The sequence below is a fragment of the Pinus tabuliformis genome, chromosome 8 (assembly GCF_031772625.1).
Source record: "Pinus tabuliformis cultivar Carrire ecotype Pingquan chromosome 8, CPIR1, whole genome shotgun sequence".
Lineage (NCBI taxonomy): Eukaryota > Viridiplantae > Streptophyta > Pinopsida > Pinales > Pinaceae > Pinus > Pinus tabuliformis.
In genome coordinates this window covers 541199326-541214926 of record NC_142294.1, presented here as the reverse complement: position 1 = coordinate 541214926, position 15601 = coordinate 541199326, and the positions used below count along the sequence as shown (strand labels likewise).

At 35.5% G+C, this 15601-nt stretch overlaps 1 pseudogene; it reads left to right on the top strand.

Annotated features, from left to right (window-relative positions):
* The first annotated feature begins 1411 nt into the window (after positions 1-1411).
* Positions 1412-15601, top strand: part of LOC149236550 (BTB/POZ domain-containing protein At3g05675-like) — a 32191-nt pseudogene continuing 18001 nt past the window's right edge.

Genomic DNA, 15601 nt, shown 5'->3' with positions numbered 1-15601 from the left:
TTTTTGTCAAAGTATGTACCTCAATTGCTTTTTATAATGTACTCTCACACTACAACACATAGAGGGGTTTTAAGACAATATTTGAGACAATTTTTGGGTAAAATGTCTTAACATGAGACAAAAAAAAAAAACTTTTGTATTGTCTTAAATATTGTCTTTAAGACAATAATTTAAGACACCCGCTTAAACACAATAAAAAAACAACACAATGTCTTTAATCCTAGCTATTGTCTTTATAGAAACAATAAAGAATTATATTTGTAGACAATACAGTATCACATCACTTTTGTCTCTTTAGAGACAATATAAAACAGTGAATCCACAAAAATATCACACCATTGAAATGAATCAATATAAAAATTATTTAATTAAAAATAAATTACAATATCATTGATTAATTCATGTTAGGGCACAGTGGAATCAAACCACCAACCTCTTTCTTATAAGGCAAGTGTTCTTCCATTGAACTAGCACCCTTTAAAGAATTATGTGATGATATAGGCATTGATTTTTAAAAAAATCTTGATATATGCAGCCCTTATTTTTAACTTAATAAAACATAATTCAATAGAGTTAGCTCAACATCACACCCATGTGGCATGACCCACACAACAATAATTACAAACAAATTAATCTAGTAATACAAAAAAGTAACTAGAATTAGCACAAGTTGTTAATATCTTGCCACAACTATTGAATGGTTTCTATTTAGTGTGTTTCCATTGTTGATCTCTTTGTCTAGTTCCTCTTTGGCCACACCATTGGTTACAAAATTATATTGAAAATAGATAAGAAAGGAAATTTTCTGCAACTTGGTAAAGCAAGGAAAATCCTTAAAATGATTATCTTTGAAATCTAGTTAACAAAAGAAATCAACAACAACATGTCTACACAATCTAGATTGCATATTTCATATAAAAACATTTCACCTCAAACTCGAAATACCATTTTTAAGGGACATCCCTAGATGAAGCATTAACATGTTAATTTGTAGGAAACTTGGAGAAGGTTTTAGCCATTTTAATTAATGTTTTATTGTTCATCTGGCTTCTCTCATCTCACATGAAATTCAATACTCTACACTGATGTTGCCATACCATTCACGCACTTTGAATGATACACTTGTATAGAAGGTCATAGATCACAAACAACATTGTAATTTTCTTTCAAGTTACTTGTATTTTTTTCCTTAGGAAGATTCTTACTAGACCTCTTGCGAACAAAGCACTAAAGAGTTGATTGAGGAAAACTTTAGAGGCAAGAGCGATAGTGTGATAATTCTTATACTTGTTTATTTTGGGACAAGATATTTAAAGAGATACCTTTCCATTGGATGAGGATGGAGTGTGTCAACTTCCCCTCAAGTTACTATTTTTGTTTAGTATGAATCTTGAATGCCTTTCATTTTCCCATGGCATAAGAGAATATTGCATTGAAAAAATTTTGGGATCATCCCACGAGTGATGTAAATGTGAGATTAAGGACAAATGATGGTAGAGAAGATTGTTTTACTACCATTCAGAAAATTTTGTAAAACAGAGAAAATATTTTGCAGAGCATCCTTCGGATGACTAGCCCGTATGCTAATTTCTAGAATTATGTAGAAGTTTACTATTGTGAATCTAAATATGATCATCATATGAACATTTTAAAGATTTTTTTTATGTGTACAACAATCTAGTTATAGCTTTATGGTAGCATGTAAAAATGGCACTTGGCATTTTGAAAGCAGCCACCAAAATTGGTGTTGATTGGATAATTTCAAAGTGTGTTCAATATTTAGAGATAGTTCCTTGGGAAAAGCATGAAAAGAAAGAAATTATAACAACACTTCCATATCTAGGTTCAAAAGTGATTCCCATCCTTGCTAGACTTCAATTAGTTGACTCAGAAGCAACAAGAAATGTGTTTCTCTCTGCCACACATGCTACAATTCAAGTTGACATAAAATTTTCTCATTTACCTTCTTCTCCATATGAACTCAAAGCTTCTGCACAAGAGAAGGTAGAGTATATGCTTGTTGAATATGATGATGCACCTCTGTTACAGGTCAATTTGGGCAAATCAACCCCAGCTTCTAGGTCTGTATTATTAGGTTCCATCAACCCCTAATTTAGTTGTTTTCATTCCCTAATGAAGTTAACCTACATCATGCTTGCCTCCCAAGAGTTTCATGTAACCATTCATCCAAAAATGCCCCTAGAGAGATCAGCACAGATGGCACTTTATCAGGCTGCAATGCATTACAGGAACTACAGTGTCTAAGTGTTATGCATCACACCTAGCCCTTGTTTCACCTGCACTGACCGAGATTCATCGAATTTTTTAAATGAATCCATTAGATTCCTCATCCAATGGATCCTTTTGGAAGTTTCCATATGGATGGAGCTCGCTTTTGGATGAGGAAGAGGATGAATGAACCTTAATACATTATCCCTTCCTCCATGGAACCACTTCCTAATTTTGGCAAAGCATTCATGAGGGCCAATAATGGCTTAACCTCCTCCATTTAGCTATAAATGGACCAAGCACTCAAAGGATGGTCTAGGTTGGAGCTTCTTGAGCTAAGGAAATGTTTTTTGAATGAGACTTGCAAGAGAGTAATGTTATCATGTCAAATTGTTGCTTCATGAGGAGAGAAGGGTTTGAAACTGGAAGGAAGGCGCTGAATCGAACATGACTTCATGGGTTGTAATCTTTCCTTTATCAATAAAGAGTTATATGATTTTTCCCATTCATGTGTTTACATGATGTATATTTTATTCTCGATTCTATAATATGTTTAGTTATCAGATCATTATGTATGCTTTGATGGTTTTTTGTCTTGGCTTGTGTGCAGGTACCTTCCAAGCGAGTTAAGCACGGAAGGGAGTGGCAAAAGCGGTTAAAGGGAAGAGGGATCAAGCGAGAGATATAGGTTGGTTCTTTTGTTCCTCTTTCTTTTATCTGTTAGCTATAGGAAAAGCATTGGAATTACTTTGGTTGTTGTTCTAGACTAGCTACTAGGTCTAGGGGTTAGTCGTTTGTAGAAACACTAAAATTTCCCATAACAAAATGGCGACTCCGCTGGGGAGTGATCCTATCCCTTATAGTAGCTTAGCAATCTCTTAACACACTTTGACATATTGTACTTTCTATTTTTCATCGAATTCAAGGTCAATTCAATGAAAATTGAGTCAGTTTTGAGCATAAAATTGTCTTACTGTAATCATCATAGCTCTGTGACTGACACAGTACGCTGTAGTGCATCTTATGCATAGACATGGTTTGATTCAGTGCATTGTCTCTAAATGTGCCCTCCGTTGATCCCTTTATGATCAGTTTTCCCATCTAGGAACTAAGACCTTTAGTTAATTTTCAGTTGTTTGAATTGCCTTTTGGATATAGATGAGGTCTTCTCTCTAAAAGCAATCTGTGTTTCCTTGTTTCAACCTGATTTAGACTGGATTATTGAATTTTTTTTATGTATTTGTTTTATCATTTGCAGTCCATTGTCGAAAAGTAGTTTCGATCGATCGTTTTGTCAAAAACAAAGTGTCGTAAAGTCTTCCTTCATAAAATAATCGATTGATCTATTTGTGCATTTGATTCATGTTTTCATTAAAAGTGTCGAAATATTCATTTCTTTGAAAGATGAAAGTGTCGTTTAGTCTTCCTTTCCCTTTGAGAGAAATTGTCATAAATAGACATTTTTTGTGAAAAGAGTTTTTGAATCATTTGTGCATTATTTTTTCTTATTACATCATTCACATTAAGAGGAACTAAAAAGAAAATAAATACATGCAATTGCATTTTAGAGTTTGATTTTGTGTGTTCAAAAGGAATTTTTTAGGGAATTGCATTAGTTTGTGTTCTTTGTTGTTTGATCTACAAAGTACATGTATGCTCTATCCCTCACAGCTAGGATTTTCATTGTTGAAAGAAAATGGAAAAGGTGGTTATCATTCTAGTTGCATTTTTAGGAATTTCGAAAAACATCTCGTGGTGAACCCTCAAAGGAAAATCTTAAGCAAGATCAACCTAAAATTTACATAAATTAACCTAATAACACATTAGAACTTAACACAAACATCTAGAGGTGTCTAGGCTAGAGACATGTTCCATCTTAAAACCTAGTGGTTGTCGTTTTCATTTAGGTTGGGTGATTCCTCCTCTCTAATTCGATAAGTACTAGTACGAACTTGTGCTCCCTGTTCCGTCGGGTATATAGTGGGAGACCCTAATAGGTTGAGATCATTTATCCCTAGGAAGCTGAGTCTGCTGCTTTACCGATCACAATGCACCGAACACAGCATTCAAGAAGACTGACTGACGTACGATAAATCCTTGGCAATTTCTCTTTCATTTACCACCAAGGTGTATATTGCAGTTTTGTGATTAGTTTGGTAAACCATCTTGTCTAGTATCTTCGTAGCAGTCACTTTTTTTCCTTTTCGACTCCTTAAAAGAAAAGGTCCATTTGAGCACTTGTCCTTTCAGGCTCATTAAACATCGAAAGTGACTAGAGTCATCTTTTGTTTTTTCTCAACTCTTTAAAAATGAAAAAGCAAAGTTATGTTCTAGTGTTGTAAAAGTTAATTGATCGCGAATAACATCCTTATTCCTTCATTGATTTTAGGTTGATAAGAACAATCAGCAATTCTGGAGGAAGATCAACCTCCACTCCATCATTCGAGGAGAGTTATGAGCAAACCACCCTTGCCACCAGAAGCGACACCCATCCGGTCAAGGTGGAATCGTCAAACTAAGTCTGGTACTTCAAGAGTTTCTGGTACTTCATCTAAATTACCAGAGCCACCTATCATGGCTAGTACTAAGCCTCAAGTTACTCCAACTACTTCTAGTACATCTGTTACACAAGAATAAGTTACTCAACTACCTGAGACTACTATAACAGAAACAAGTGAACAAGTAACTGAAGTTGATCCACAACTTGAAGTTAATCAACCAGAAATTTCTTTAGAAATTGAACCTGTTCAATTGGAATTTGATCCAGAACGTATAGAAGTTGAAATCGAAGACATTTTTGAACCTAAAGTTGTTCAAAAACCTTCTCTTGAAACTAAATTTCTTTTACTAGAACATCTGGACTTTTTACCTTGAACATTCTGAAGTTGTTACTGAAATACCTCAGTCATCTGTAGTTCCTGAAACTCCATCTTTAACACTAGAAATATTTTTCGGACCCGATGGTGAAATCCTTCCACTTGGATTAATTGTTGTAGAGGAGGAATCTGAGGAAGATTCTACCCCTGAGACTCCACATCATTTTGGACCTAGTTTGTATCTTTATTCTCAATCTCTTCCTCAATCTGCAGCCACCTCTAATATACCACTTGATTAATTAGGTCAACTTTTGGGTCAGTTGATATACCACTTCGATGTTTACTACCACACCTGAGTCACATTTATATGGACAATCATCTGTCCCGGCTGGTTACCAGTCTATGTCTGGAATCCACTCAGGGGTTTCTTCTTTTCCATGGTCATCACCCATGTCGTCATCAGGAATCTTACCTGCATCTCCTCATAAGACCATGCAAATACATCTCTAAACTCATGAAATAGAGCATGGTAAATATCGAGTTCCAAAGAAGAACAATATTTACCAACATGAATGTTTTCTACAACGTTTGGCTTGGTCGAAATGTCTATAGAAATGGTTTCTTCTATGTTAGACAAATTACGCTCAGAATCTACCGAATCTATTCTAACGGAATTCGAAGAGAAATCTACAATCAAAGGGTGTACTAGTTCCTCTGAATAATCTTCCTTGGAATCTGGAAGAAAGGAATGATGATGATAATATTCCCAAGGTTCTTCTCCTATCATCATTGATTGGATGATTTCCTCATCTGTAGAATATATACAACCAAAAGGATCGGAAGAAGTACAATATTCAAGTGAGTGATCTACCCATACAATTGGTGATTATGGATCCAGAAATGCGCACAAGCAAGAAAAATTGATTTCTATGCGAGTTCGATGGGACTTAGCAACATAACCTCAATAAATCTCTCGTCTTCAACACTATTGGTGATCCTCTTTAAATCAGATGAAGTAGAGGATAACATATTACATGTCTCAACTCTCACAACTTCCAAAGTTCTAGATGGTGGAGGAAGTGTGAAAGTACCCATTCAGGAGGGATCTTTGAAAATACCTACACCAACAAATTGAAGTGAAAGCGGGGGTCTGTTAACAAACAGAATGCTTGAACCCATAACTTGAGAACTAGACGCAAAAAATGAGGTTTGGTCGATAACTATTATTCCACCTTTATGAGGAAATGCAATCGTACAAAAGTACGTGGAAACAACAACAGCCATAGCATAAACCCATGGTTGTCCAAGTAAAACATTGTAATCAAGGAGTCCGTCAACATGGAAAATTTTAGGGGCAAGTTTTCGCCCTTAGGGGAAATTAAGGGGTTTTAAATTTTTAGTTGGCGAATATTTTGTATCATAGTACATTTTTACAAATCGCCTCAAATTTATTTTATAAAAAAATTACGTATGGAGGTTAGCCCACCTTATTTTAAGGGGGAGGATTAAAAAAGGTAAATTTAGCCCTTGAAATTAGGAGTTACAACCTTCCATTTGCCCTAATTTTCAAGAATAGTTTTTATTTAATTGAATCCTATGGGCTAAATACCATATTTATAAAAGAGTATGGTAAATTAATAAAAATATAAATAAATGAGAGGTATGGTAAATAAATAAAACATTTTTTATATTTACTCCATAAGTCACCTTATATACATGCAAGGGTGTAAAAAAAATAAAAATATAAATAAAGTGGATATATGGTAAATAAATAAACATATAAATAAACTAGAGGTATGGTAAATAAATAAAATCTCTTTTTATATTTAGTCCATAACCCTCTTTCTATTTATGAAGGCTCAAAAAAGAGGTTTTATTTAAGTGAAACCTATGGGCCAAATACCATATTTGTAAAAGAGGTATGGTAAATAAAAAAAAAATATAAATAAACGAGAGGCATGGTAAATAAATAAAACATTTTTTTTATATATATTTACTCCATAAGTCGACTTATATTTACGAACACTCAAAAAATGGGTTATATTTAGGTGAAACCTATGGGAAAAATACTATGGGCCAAATACCATGGGCTAGATTATTATTAATACCATGCAAAAAACATGATTAACCCTAATATTAGTATTAATAAAAATAAAAATGGCACATGGTATTGACTCATGGTATTCACATGGAATGTAGCCTATTTAAAGGGGGAATTAAACCAGCATAGATACATCTTTACTCTGGATCTACTAAACCCCAAGAGGGATCAAATATCGTGATATGAAAACTAGCATAGAGTGACAAAATATTTGATCCCTCTCGGGGCTTGGTTGATCAAAGTAAAAATGGATGTTGTAATTTAATGTATGTTAAACATTTTAACTTGGTTAAAATAAAAAATAAAATAAAATTCAATTATTAATTTTATTAATTTTTATAAATTACTAATAGTGATTTTTAAGCTCCATGTTTGTGATAACCCATGGTATTGACCCATGGTAATACCATGGTATTCATGTCAGCATAGACTATCTAAAGGGGAAATTCTATCATATTAGATCCATCTTAATTCTGGGTCAACCAAGTGCTCAGAGGGATAAATAGATTTGATCCCTCTAAGAGTGGTAGATGTGGAGTTAAGATGGATATAGGTTGGTTTTTATGATAATGAAGATATTAAATAGACTTAGGAATTTATTTTGTAAAAACATCTTAAGGTGGATGGTTAAAGCTACATTTAGTCACTTCACAAAATTTAGTAAAAAATACCAATATCTCCATTAATATTGGTTTTTTTATTTAACAAAAAAAATTCAAACAGTGAAACCTTATCACTCTTTCCCCATCACCCTCGCAGAAGATTTCCCACCATTTTTCAAACATTCTCAATATGATATCTTCATGAAAAAGTTTAGGTACTGATGTTAGATTAGGTATTTGAAAAATAAGCTAGTTTGTACAACCTTTCATCTTCTATGTTATTCTTAGTTTGTCCTAATGATCTATAGGGGTTGGAGCCACTGCACCATATTTTTCTAAAAGGTGGAGATTGTTCACCAAAAAGAAAATTAATCTACATGTTGCAACGCTGTTAAAAAATGCGAGACGTATGAGGGTAGTGAATTATGCTAATAAGAAATTTAGATTAGGAGAGACATAATTAAATTTTATTATTTAATTGAAGATTTCCAATTAAAATAATAATAAATCTACATTTATATATTCATATATTGATTGGAAGGCTTCTCAAAATGGTCACTTCTTTCAATTAGATCTCCTTCAAGCCTTTAAAATACCTAATACTTTCTTATATAATATAGTTGGGGCTTGCTACTTGTTGGCGTGTTGGGGTAAACAAACTTGATGTGTTTGTTTTTATCTCACAGTTGGAGTCTATGGAATAAGAAAGAAATTTGATAACTTGAAAAAAGTGGTAACTTGACAAAAGTTGTAGAGAAAAGATTAATCTCTCCTACCTTGACAGAACTCGTGGTCAATATCAAAACCTACAAGAACTTTTTTGTGGAATATTATCAAAACTAATAGAAGGATATGAAAGAGTGTATTGTAAGAACCTTGACAAACACGGCCAATGAAACATGGAACATTGTTTGTAGGAAGAGAGAATTATGTTTCTTTTTTCCAAACATGTATGTTAGTATATTATAGTTTAATGAATATGTTTGCTTATTATCATATACAGTTTCATAGTTTAACAAAACATTTTCCAAGACTTCACAATGTTTTATTATTCAATAAAAGATTTGCCAAGATCTTACAAGATTTTATAATTCAGTGAAAGATTCTCCATCACTGTACAAGATAATATAATCTAGTGAGATATTCGCCAAAAAAATTATATATACATATTATATTATTGATAAAATCACCTCCCATTTTTCCTATGTATCATGGGGATTAGCCAATTTATTATACATATAAATTTAGGGTGGTTCTTAAAATTTTCCCTTTCCATCAACAACCTCAATTTCAACAGTTACCATTTTTCCCCCTAGTTCTACTTGCAAGCTATTCAAAATCCCACATGAAGTATAAGTCCTTCCATCAAAAGCCTTCAATGTGGTTGGTGATCTTGACAACGTAGGTGACCCCACTGTTTTCCAACAGCTCATTGACATAATGTAGGTAGAAGCTCCCTCATCTATGATTGTTCGATGAATATTTTTGTTGAGAGCTTTAACCCGAATTAGAAAGGCTAATTGATCTGGTAACTATGGTTTATATCCTGAGTGATTAAAAAACACAAGAGTAGAATCCACTGGATCTATTCCACATATTGATGACAGTAAATCCTGCTTCTAGGAGGGGAAATTCTGCAATACCTCAAGCGTTGACATAGCAGAAGGAGACTGAGCAAGATCTTCTACTATGTTATAATTTTGAGTAGCTCGAGCTCAAGGGTTAAACGTTGATTTATGCACAACTCCCTTAGGTGGCTTTATTGTTAACTCTAGTGCAATAGGCAGTGGAATATTTTCCGATGCGATCAAAGTTGAAGAACCAGGTTGATCAGTGGCCTGATTATTTGATGATGATGGCAGATTACCATAATTTTTACTACGTGTCTGAACCATAATCTCATATTTAGGTTTTGTAATGGACATCATTAATACCTAGGATGTGGAAGAATTTTCAGTTGAAACCATATTAGTATCCGGGTTTGGAAATGGATCTGTCAACACTACAGATGTCGTAGAAGTTTATAACAACTTAGAAACTTCCAAGCAGTGAGGAAAATATCTTGTAAAATGCTCATCATTACATATCAGACATGGATAATGAAGTTTCGTTCCCATATTAGAGGAATCAGATGATTTCTCTTGAGGAGGGTTTTCAATTTTCTTCTTATTCTTCCATTTCTTCTTGCATCCTAGTTGCTTTGGATTCTTACCTTTGTCAGATGACACGGTATTAATCTCGGAAGCAGGAAACTCATATGAATTTACAGTTTGATTCGTGGTAATTGATTGACCAGATGGTCCACTCGCCGTTTGCGTGCTCAAGGAACCAATCACACTGTCTCCAGCATGAGAGTCCCTATTCGATGATGGAGGTGGAATGGATTGATTTAGGCGCGGTGCATGTGGAATTTTGTCATAGAGCGTGCCAGATTGTGTGTAAATTAAATCCAAGTATTGGGCACGAGAAATCACTTGCTCTTCTGTAACAACTCCACCTTTAGCCACATCCTCAGTGATAGATGGCAATAAGGACTTAATGAACCACTCAGCTAAAAGCTGATCAGGAACATAGGTTTTAACCATGCAACGACGATGACACCACTCATGAATATGATCCGATATGTAGGTAGAATTCGTTTATTTAAAGTTGGTCAAAAGTTTCGTTCCAGTTTCATATCTAATGGGTAACTGGTAGTGGGTTAAGAAGGTAGTGGCTAAATGGTGAAATTATTAAAAGAATCTCTCGGCAATTCAATATACCACTTAGCAGCCGAACCAATGAGCATTCTTCGGAAAAGACGGAGTCTTACCAAATCATCATTCAGAGAGTTCAAAGAACACCACAAATGATAAGTTATAACGTGATTTGATGGGTCTTCTCTAGGATTTACATTAAACTTTGGAATATTAGAAGGCAACTTATGAGGAATTACCGACCACCATGGTGCATACAGAATTGGATCATTGGTAAGCTAGTTTAAATCTGGTAATTCTAGAGTTGCCACAAATGGCAACTGCCAATTCAAATTAGGTTGAGCATATCCGGGATAAGATGGAATTGCCTGTGCCATAGGCCTTTGCATACCCGCATAAGGAGGATATCCTTGATAAGGCGGTGGGACATATTCGGTATATGGATTAAAATCAGGTTGACCTTGCATTTTTCCATAACGGGGTTGGGCTTGATACATAGGACCCTGATATTCTTGATATTGTCCTTCCCCAGGTTGAGCTTGGAAAGCAAGCCCATACTGAGGTTGGACATTCTGAAAAGGAGGTTGTGGATACTGTGGCTACTGTGGCTACCAAGGTTGTTGGGGTATCGGTTGTGAAATTTGATATTCCCCCCAATGCCAGTTTAACCAGGCTGAGAATAAACTAAACCTGTAGCAACTTGAGTCACTCTAGATAATGGTAGACTAACCTGAGGTAATTGTACCCTAGAAACAAGCGATTGTTGCATAACAGCCTAAGAAGTTTAGGTTTTTTGACTCAAAACTTGTGGTTGCGAGGTCATGCATGTCAAAAATTCGATCGGGAAGCTAGACTACCACCTGCACCCTTGCATCCAATCGTTGTTGTTGGACCATTCGCTAAATGGGGCATTGATTTCATGACATGTAACCCCACCTCGACCGGGGGGCATGGGTATATAATAGTCTTTGTTGACTATTTTACCAAATGGGCCGAGGCGATGCCTACATTAAACAACAACAAAAAAACAGCTGCATTATTTTTCTTCAACCACACAGTTGCCAGGTTTGGTGTACCACAGGCCATAGTTACAGATCATGGGTCGCATTTTCACAATCACATGATGGTTGAGTTAGCTGCCAAACTAGGATTGTCGCATGATAGTTCTACTCCATATTATCGCAAGCTAATGGACAAGTTGAGGCTATCAGCAAGGTCCTTGAGCGCATGTTACAACGAGTGATTGGAGTGCATAAAAGAAATTGGAATTTAATCCTCTACTTGGCCTTCTGGTCATATCGAACCTCAGTGAGAAATGCTACCGGATTCACACCCTTTCAGCCGGTGTATGGTTTGGAAGTTGTCTTGCCAATTCAATGTGAAATTTCATCACTTAAACTTGCAATTGACCTACAACCTAACACTTCTAAGGAAGAAGCATGTTTCTTGGAATTAATCCATCTGGATGAAACCCATCATGATGCCTCATTAGCTAATGAAGCACGCAAGAAACATGTAAAGGCACAATATGATCAAAATGTCGAGCTTTGAGTCTTCTTAGAAGGTGACCGGGTCTTGCTTTATGATCAAGAGTCAGATAAAATTGGTGTAGGAAAATTCAAACCACTTTGGATGGGCCCATATATTGTTAAGCAAGTTTTGATGAAAGTTTCCAATGAGTTAGTAGATTATGAAGGAATTCCATTGTCTAAACCCAGAAATGGGTTGTATTTAAAATGTTACTATGCTTAAGTAAGTACGGTAAAACTCATGTAAATATGCTTGGATTGCATGTGTGAGTGTGTTTCTTTAAGGGTTTTTATTTGGTTAAGTAATCCACTTTGCATTTATTGCAGATGTCAAACTTTTCGGAACCATGTTTTGGTTATGCCAATGGTGCTAGTCATAGCACGCAGAACCTATCTTTTGCAGCATGGGCCATTTTCGCTCCGAGCAGTGAGTTAGTGAGTTTTATAGGGATTTGTATTGGTCGATCAACAAACAATATTGCTGATTATAGTGCATTGATTGAACTTCTCTCTGATGCCATTTCACTTGGAATTCATTGAATAATAATTAGGTTAGACATGCAACTCGTCGTGCTACGAATTATCGGCATTTATACTATCTGAAACCCAGTAATTCATCATATGTTCCTTAGAGTTCTTATTTTGGAAAGGTATTTCAAATTTATTCAATATCAACATATTTCCAGAAGTCTAAACACATTAATCGACTCTCTAGAAAATTATGTGTTAAATAGACATTTGCAACATATGTAAAGTAAATATTTTCAATTAGCATCATCAGTTGAATAGGATTGCATCACTCAACCATAATAAAACCCTGAAAGTAAATTGTAAAAAAAAATTACAAATAGTTTGTGTCCAAGACAAAAATTGGTCATCTGACCCAAAAACTAAATGTATGCGGAAAATGTATCTTAGTAAACTAATGGTGCTCATGATATCAGGTCACTGCCTGTGCTATCATGCGCAAAAGTCTCATCCAACGACCCGGCACACCGATGGTGTGGCATTGTAATTGCATAGGTAGCTCCTCCATCTGGATATCTAAAATACCCAAGGTTAAACCCTCTATGTGATTTTGAAATTCAGCCAGAGTCTCGACCAAATCCAAGTCTCAGAGAATTGCTCTCCCTATAGTTATCTATGCTGGTCCAGCTACATCTCGTGGGTTTCCTACAGGTTGAACAGGTCTGACATCTATGTACATAAAAATTGATTTTGTTTAGTCTTGGAAATAATCAAAAACACAAAAAATGCAAAAACTTTAAAAAATCTAAAAATCACTTGGTCAAATAGTTTACCAATAGCACCCCACATGGCTCCATCTAGTAATGGTAAATCTAGATCACCACAAAAATCCATTCCTGAATATGGATATTCTACGAAGGTCATCTCCTATCAATTGAACCATTCAAAGAATGTAGAGGTAAATAAAATCGTAGAGTGGGCACCATGCCTAACCATTAGATCTATCCACCTCTGCATCCGTGGATTTCTTGGTCCAGATACAGGCAATGAAATGAGCTATGGCTGCAAGAGAGGTATTCTCTCCAAGGAAAAATAAATCACGATTGATCCATAGCCGAAATTTTTGATCTTTCATTTTTTCACCTTGTTCAGTTTCTCTTTCACAGATGAAAAGAAAACCCCGCACCAGTTGAATACTTTTGGCTCTAAACATTCTAAGGCATACTGCATGTATGATTTGGTGGACAAATGAAGCACGGAACTGCCAGCCACTCTGGCAATGGTAAAAAGGATTGTCCTTAGCGGTAAATCACTAACATCCTTGATAATTATCTTTCCATCTTTGCTAGGTTGAGCACCATAACTACAGAACTATTGAACATAATCTTTCACTGGTCTACCCCCGAGGGTAAGTCCTGTTAGTGAAATGGGCGCACCCTGCCTCGACAGTCCAGTTAGGAAGTATATATCATCGATGGTAAAAGAAATTTCTTTGTCTTGAATGTGAAAATTCTGATCAGTCAGATCCCATGATTGAATAAGAAACTATAGAAGATCCATCTGTTGTCGCATGTTGGATAGCTTAAAATACTTTAGTAATCCACAATTTCTTAGGGCCTCAACTATTTCCTGATTACTCAAGGCTATGACATCTTGTTCTTCATGCTCTCGTTCTCTCCATATGATTACCATTTCAAATTCTTGAGTTGGAAAAATAAAACTTAGGGACCTCAAAACCCTAAAATGTTCTTGACTAAAACAGGAGATAATGTTGAGTATGGAGCATGATTGTTTAGAGGTCATTGTTTAGCCGGATGTATACTCTAGGAAGTTTGTACACCCCTCCATGCGAGGGGGTGCTAGGGGGACTTGTACCCCTCCGCGAGGGTTCGGGGGGGCCAATCCCCCCCCCGGCTGGGGGGTCTGGGGGCCAGTAGTCCCCCAACGAGGGTTTCAGGGGCAGTTCCCCCAAATCTAAAAGCAGATGTAAATTGCCTTGTAAAAGTATAGTAATTTCTAGTCAATCTGGGTCGTTCATTAGGTGGATGATCTAATGGTAGAACTTATGTTTATTTTAGGGTTTTTTGCCCTAGAAGGAAACCCCTCTCTTTGTATTAGGGCATTGTATTTGAGGCTGTGTAATAGATGTGTATTCTCCGAGCGAGAAATAGAGAGGTGAGACTGTGAGAGAAAACAGAGGATATTACAACAGATCTGTTGTAGGTTGTGTTTCTTCATTTTCCTAAATAATAGAAAGGAAGGACTAGCTGTTCAGGGTGGACATAGCCCAAACTGCGTGAACCACATATATCTATGTCTTTCTGGTTTTATGCATTTTCTGTGTTTATATTTATGCAATATTCTATGTGTTCCATTGCTCTGTAATATATAATTTTCTAACTGATAAATGAAATAAAATAGAACTAAGTTAGTTCCTACCTCGTCCAAACTGCATAAGGAATGACCCCTTTAATCCTCTGTAATCAACTAGTGAACTTCGAGAAAGACTACTCCAGAGTTCAAAAGGTACAACAAGATGGTGAAAATGAATGGTAAGAACCAGTTTTTATGTTTATTTCTTGCACATTAATCGAGTAAACATTGGTTTTCATTTATTTAATCAACGAACATGTATTGTTTAATCTTTTGATGGTATTTTGAGCAGGATTAACAACTGGCAAGTAGTTATGGTGTGCTTACATGTAAATTGAACATCTTTGACCACAAAGCAAACTTTTATCGCTTTTTCGAGCTTTGTTAAAAATTAAAAAGGAACCCCCTTGGAGTCCTTTTTAAGCTCTTTTTAGACTATCTAAACATGAAAAGATTTTCGAGCTCTTATCATTTCTAGTGTGTTAATGGATTAGAATCAATATCTACTTAGTATAGTTTTACCCCTTCTTCGGGCTAAGATAGATTAAATATGAAAAAGGTACTCGTTGGTCAAACATGATCAATAGGTTCTCTCTTGTATTGTTTTATGCTTTTTCAGGCTTGAGAGACAAATGTACAAAAAATAATTTGTGGAGTTTCCTTTTAGTCCCTTTTCAGACTCTCTAAATGTGAAAAGGACTGAGTTAACTTTGTCGTTAAACTCGTTAAAAACATTAAATAGCAACAAAATTATCCATCTATACAAGACCGAGTTTCACCTTTGCTA